Source organism: Ovis canadensis, chromosome 8 (assembly GCF_042477335.2).
Source record: "Ovis canadensis isolate MfBH-ARS-UI-01 breed Bighorn chromosome 8, ARS-UI_OviCan_v2, whole genome shotgun sequence".
Classification (NCBI taxonomy): domain Eukaryota; kingdom Metazoa; phylum Chordata; class Mammalia; order Artiodactyla; family Bovidae; genus Ovis; species Ovis canadensis.
In genome coordinates this window covers 20218946-20225878 of record NC_091252.1, presented here as the reverse complement: position 1 = coordinate 20225878, position 6933 = coordinate 20218946, and the positions used below count along the sequence as shown (strand labels likewise).

At 40.9% G+C, this 6933-nt stretch overlaps 1 long non-coding RNA gene across 3 annotated transcripts in view; it reads left to right on the top strand.

Moving 5' to 3' along the window:
- The first annotated feature begins 587 nt into the window (after positions 1 to 587).
- The window catches only part of LOC138445214 (uncharacterized), an 86869-nt gene continuing 80523 nt past the window's right edge, over positions 588 to 6933 (top strand). For all 3 annotated transcript variants that reach the window (XR_011258756.1, XR_011258755.1, XR_011258757.1), the window contains exon 1: positions 588 to 834. This is a non-coding gene — a long non-coding RNA (uncharacterized lncRNA). The remainder of the gene's footprint in view (positions 835 to 6933) is intronic.

The window sequence follows — 6933 nt, the reverse complement described above, 5'->3', positions numbered from 1 at the left end:
TTATTAATAGTACTGATACAAACATTGCTGTGCAAGCATCTCTTTACAATCCTGCTTTTAATTCTTCTGTATATATACCCAGAAGTGGAATTGCTAGACCATATGGCAGGTCTATTTGAAAATTCTGGGGGAATGGTCATGCTCTTTTTTCATAGTGGCTGCACCATTTTACATTCCCAACAGCGCAAAAGCATTTCAGCCTCTCCATTTTCTCAGCAACACTTATATTCTGGGTTTTTGATAGCAGCCATTCTAATGGGTGTGAGATGATCCACTAACTCCTTACCCAATAAAATTTATTCTTAAATCCGACATGTGATCCCCTGTTAGATTATGTGAACATTGATAAAGGGAAAGCTCACTAAAATGGAGTCAGGAGGCCAGTGGGAGAAGCTCTCCTGTTAATACGGATCCCAATATCTGTATTTGCATCTCTGATAGTACTCTACCACCACTAGCAAGAGAGAGAGATTGTTCTTCTGCCTAGCAACATCTCAGCCAATGAGAGACTGATACAACTCAGCCAGTGAAAAGTCACTATACTTCAAACTCCCGGTTTCCTCCAATGGACTTTTTGTTTGTAACCCAGGCAACTTCCCCTTCTCTATAGAAGAGTCCCCCCGGGCTTGTTTTACCACACTTGCTTGTGGTTCACTGTAGTCGTGTGTCCTGGATTGTTTGCTGCTCTCAAATAAACCCATTTTGTTGGTAAAGTAACTTGCTGTTTTACGATTACACTGAAGTCTCATAGAGCTCCAGAGAAGAACACTGACAACTCCAAGTGTGGCCTAGTCCACGGAGCTCATGCTTTCTCGCTGACCCTGAAATCTGAGGGTAAGTTTTTCTGCTGGATCCGAGCTCCGCCCTTTTTGCATTTTGAAGCTCTGCAGGCTGTACTGGGGATGTGTTTCAAGCTTTTGTCATTTACTTCTTAAAGCTTTGTGCTGTGAGTATTCACGCTGTGGGTGGCACTTTTGAAATCAGGCCCTTCCTACTGTAATTGTGTTGGTATTTTGGCCTGCAGCCTATTTAAGAATTACTCTTTGCTCTGGGAGGGGGGGGGGGGGAATCTGTGAAAATAGGATCCCAGTTGTCTGAATGTATTGAGCCCCACCCCACCAACCTTCATGGACCCCGGCCTATATTCATTTAAAATCCATGGTCTCCTCCTCACGTTTATTTGTGTAAAGGACTTAACCAAAAGCAACTCAGAACATCAGTGGTCATTGTGGGGAACTTCAGAACTCTCTAGACTTACCTTCCTTGAAATGTTAGATAGCCATGCCCCTGAAATCATCTAAACTGAACTGGACACATATTTTGATTGGTATTTTGAGGCTTCCAAATATTATCAGCAGTCTGAAACTTGCCTGCACAATACAATAATTAATTGTATTATGCAGAAAATTCTCTGCACAATACAATAATTAAATTAGTTGAGGCAAACAAGCTATTAAAAACTAGTGAGTGCAGTGCTTAGTCGCTTGCAGTCGTGTCGGAGTCCAAATAAACCCCAAGTTACTTAGGTTCCTGGACTAGGCCAAATTGTGAGTTACAGTTAGTTTTCTAAAGTAATCAAGGACTCCGACAGGTTTGCTGAAGAATTTAACAGTTACTCAAACCTACCAACCTGGGTTCTCAGATTTGTATCAATCCACGTGCTTGCTGGTGAGGGTCAAGCCAAACATTGGATGAAACTAGCCTTGTGGGAACATCCTGGAAGGGATTAGAAGATCAAACCCCTCACTTGGCAAGAGGCTACAGCACTCCCTGAAAACATCCACCAAGGAATGACAGTAGCCTTCCCTAAGCCTGTTGATGGGAACAGAATTCAGGCTTCACACAAAAATCTGATGACCCAGTCCATGACTATTGTAATTGACCTCAGAATATTTTTAAAGACAATCTGGTCTTCCTTGAGATGTCAAGTCCACTGGGGTAGCCTCTAACTGTATGTTTATTAATCAGAACCTTTCTCTTTTAGTTGAAAGGACCAGGATGGAATGGGAAACTATGTCCATTTCAGATTTAGTTAATTTAGCAAATTAGCATGTTCAAACTCTAGGTGAGTCACCAAAAAAGATTGCTAAATTTCTTAATCTTCAACTCTGGCAAATGAAGTTCCCTAAACAAAACCAAAACCTTCCAGTTTCTGCTGTTATTGCAAAGAGCCAGGAGATTGGGGGAAAATGTTTGTTACAAATGTAAACCTTTCTGGTATCTTCAGCCTTCTAACCAGTCTTTCCATTGTTCTCCCAATTCCCAGTGATGGACCTCTGAGCAACAGCAGATACTTTCCCGATTTCTCCTCAATCAGCTCAGAGAAACAAGTCTCCAGATGGGGAATGAGATCTCTCTATCTTAATGGACACTGGAGCCACACCCTTGGAACTCAATACCACTGCTATAAAGCAGCCCCTGCCTTGAAGTACTAAAACTGTTCAAATTGAGGGGAATCTGTAGTGAACCTCAAGAGGTCCTTATCCCTGAGCCGATTCTCTTTTGTTTAGGCTCTTTGAGAGATGCACACCCTTTCTCCTAAGCTCCTCTGCCCCTATCCACTTATTAGGCTGAAATTTCGGAAAAGTATCTGACCAGGATTTATTTCTTCTAAAAAGGGAAAATAATTTCTAGAATTTGACAGAAGCCATCAAATTAGCCAACTAAGTGAATTAAGCGACCCTTCAACATCTTTTTCTCTGCCTTTAACAGTACAGGAGCTGGTTCTGGAGACACCGATAATTTTTCTCTATTGAAGCAGTTCCCATCTCCTTTATGGGAAAATCTCTAGTAATGGAAAAATTCACAGTGCGTCTCCCACAAAAGATTCAAACAGAACTCCTCAAAATCTCTTCTTAGAATTAATCAATACCCTATAAGTAAAGAGCCACTAGTGATAAAAGAACCCACCTGCAAATACAGGAGACAGGTTCGATCCCTGTGTCAGGAAGATGCCCTGGAGGAGGGCGTGGCAACCCACTCCAGTATTCTTGCCTGGAGAATCCCATGGACAGAGAAGTCTGGCGTAAATAATACTCTTATTTACCTATGAGACAACCCAGGGGCCAAGGATGTAGGTTTGTTCAGAACCCCTGAGCAATAAATAACACCATTATCCCTTGACACCCTGTTGTTCTATCCATTCCCACTGGGAGCAGGTTTTCACTATAATTGATGGGTGTATTAATAACGTATTCTTTATTGTTCTGGGCTTCCCTGGTGCCTCAGATGGTAAAGAATCTGCCTGCAATGTGGGACACCTGGGTTCCATCCCTGGGTTAGGAAGATCCCCTGGTGGAGGCCATGGCAACCCACTCCAGTATTCTTGCCTGGAGAATTCCATGGACAGAGGAACCTGGCGGGGTATAGTCCATGGGGTTGCAAAGAGTCGGACACGACTGAGCGACAACACTTTAATGTTCTAGCTGGTGAGGCAAGTCAGTATCTTTCTGCCTTTACTTGGGAAGGGTAACATGACACCTGGACAAGCATGCTCCAGGATTTCACAGAGTCTTTTTTATTTTTCACAAATCTTTAAAGCGGATAGTTTTCTGCAGGTTCTTAGTTATATGGACAATTTACAATATGTAGATGATGTCCTTCCCAAATCTCCACACCAGATGATAGTATCCACTTATTAAAATGTTTGGCCTTGAAGGGACATAAAATCTCCAAAGAAAAGCTGCAGTCTGCTCACACTCAGGATCAGTATTTATAGCACCTGATTTTAGAACAAGGGCTGCTATTTGGTTCCTCATAGGCTTTCTGGCCTTCTGAACTTCCACAAACCTAAACCTAAGCACCAATTCCAAAGTTTTCTCCAGCTAGCTAGTTACTGTTGAACCTGGATTCCAAATTTCTCTCTTATGGTTCATCCACCATATGCTTTATTAAAAACCTAGCAAAGCTGATCCCATTAATTCGGGAGGTCAAGATGACACAGCTTCTGAACGCTTACTGAAAAGCTTATTGAGATCACTTGCCCTTGGACATTCTCATTATCAGCTTCCCTTTTCCCTTACATATGTGAAAAGGAAAGGAATGCCCATAGAATGCTCACCCCCAAACAGGGGGACTGTCAGTGACCCATAAGGGTATTATGGCCAACATCTTCCAACTCCTTGTAATAATTTACAGAAGATTCCTCTAACCAGTGCAGATTTCCATGGTTTACAGGTGGTTCTTATTTAAAGAAAGAAAATGGTAAATAGAGTGCTCTATAAGCTATTGCAACTCCTTTGACATCACTGAGGCCTTTACCTATAGCTACTTTGGCCCAATTGGCTTCACTACACATGCTTTCTCATGCTTAGAATTTAGCCAAGGGCAAAGCCACAAACATTTATACCAATACTGTAGACAGTGTGTCCTTGGAGCAGCCCATGACTTTGGGATGCTATGAAAACAATGAGGTTAAGTTTCCCTTGCATCCAGAATTAATTAGTTGCCATACCTTGCCAGAAGCCTTGGCTATTATTGAGATCCCTGGACAAGTCAAGCTTGACTCCCTAGAGGCAAAAGGAAACCACTGTGCTGATACTTAGGCCCAAAATGCCGCTTTCAAAGGAATAACCAGATCTCTGTTGTGGTCCTAAAGGACACTGGTTTGATTAAAAAAAAAAAAAACCTCTGGTTCAGGTTAAATAACAAACTGATCCTATGAGAAATTTTAAGATTCCCATTCCTTATGATTGTACATGCATTAAACTAGTGGTCCACTGACAAAATGATGGCATTCATGAAGAAATATTGTTGGGGGAATTCTAATAAAGCCACAAAGAGTGCTTTCCTCTCTTGTCCTCCCTGTCCAAAATACAATCCGGGGAAACCTCGCTGCACTGCTCCTGGGTATCTTGGAATGCCAAGTGGGCCATGCAAGGTTTGGCAAATGGATTTCATACTGCCCCTATCTCATGGATATAAATGTTTTAGTCATGGTACGTATGTTTTCTCACTGGACCAACACTTTCCCTTGTAGACAGGCTACTGCTGCTTCTGTGGCTAAATTTTGTTAGAAAAGATGATCCCCGCCTGGGGGACTCCTCTTGAATTTCACAGGGTTAAAGAACCCGCTTTACTGGCCAGGTATTTGGACAAGTCTGCTTTGAGTCAGTTTTTACTGTGTCTTCACTATTCTAAGATACAGACAGACTTAATTTTTTATTTTATTGAAGTATTGTTGATTTACAATTTGGTTAATTTCTGCTGTACTTACCATCCTTAATCATCAGGGTTGGTGTAATGTCCTAACATTTGCATTTTTCTAATAATTAGCCCAGGGAACTATACTCAGTGTTTTGTAATAACCTATAAAGGAAAGGAACCTGAAAATATATACATACACATGTATATATATATATGTGTGTATATATAACTGAACCACTTTTCTGTACATCTGAAATTAACACAACATTGTAAATCAACTATACTTTGATCTTTAAAAAATTGTTTTAAAGACCCAACTAGCAAAATTTAGAGAGACTATCCAGATACCCTGGCCAAAAGCATTGCTCAGATCCACTCCTTTTGAAACTTATAAACTCTTTTCTTTTGAGATGGTCCAAGGGATACCCAATGCAATTGGCTTCTGACTCCTTTGATCCACCGTTGATAAGAAAAGATATACTTCAATATTGCACAGGCCTAACTGCTTGTGTTAAGAATAACTCTGTTTCAGTAGAGTAATCTTTTCATACTGTGCTCTCAGGAAATGAAGACCTTAAGCATCACACCTTGCAGGTCGGATTTTCCATTTATTGGAAAAGACGGGCTCCAGAAGGGCTCTCTTCAACCTCACTGGAAAGGCCGCTATCACGTACTGCTAACTAACCATCTGGATTCTTACCTGAACTCATATTCTCTGACTTTGCAACCTATAAGCTATAACACAAGAAAACAGTTCCAAACAGTTTAAGGTAACAATATCGTTTAATTACTTCACGCTTATTCCTACAATGCCTTGTCCCAAAAAATGTTTTTCATTCCTTCAGTTTTTAGTGTGTTCTTATTATAGTCACTATTCTAAGATACAGACTTTATTTATTTTATTGAAGTATTGTTGATTTACAATTTTGTGTTAATTTCTGCTGTACAGCAAAGTGACTCAAGTTACACATATATACATTCTTTTTTATGTTTTTTATTATGGTTTATCACAGGATATTGAATATAGTATCTGATGCTATATTGTTCTTCCATTTTATATATAATAGTTTGCATCTGCTAATCCAGAACTCCCAGTTAACCCCCGCCTCACTCCCCTACTCCTTGGCAGCCATAAGTTTACCGTGTGGTGTTTCTGTTTCGTAGGTAAGTTCATTTGTGTCATATTTTAGAGTCCACATAAAATGATATCATATGGTATTTGTCTTTCTGACTTCACTAAGTATGATCATCTGTAGGTCCATCCGTGTTGCTGCAAATGCCATTATTTCATTCTTTTTATGACCGAGTAGTATTCCATTGCATCTGTGTACTGCAGCTTCCTTATCGATTCACCCATGGACAGACGTTTAGGTTGCTCCCTTGTCTTGGCTTTTGTAAACAGTGCTGCAGTGAATATTGGGGTCCAGGTATCCTTTCAAATTGAAGTCTTCTCTGGATATATGCCCAGGAGTGGAATTACAGGATCTGGGCTTCCCTGGTGGTTCAGACATAAAGAACGTGCCTGCAGTGTAGGAGACCCAGATTTGAACCCTGTGTTGGGAAGAGCCCCGAGAGAAGGGAATGACTACCCACTCCAATATTCTTGCCTGGAGAATTCCATGGACAGAGGAGCCTGGTGGGCTACAGTCCACAGGATAACAAAGGGTTGTACACAGCTGAGCGACTAACACTTTCACACTGCTTCATGGTAACTCTATTTTTTCGTTTTTAAAGGAACCACTGTATTATTCTCCATAGTTCTGTATCAATTAACACTCCCACCAGTAG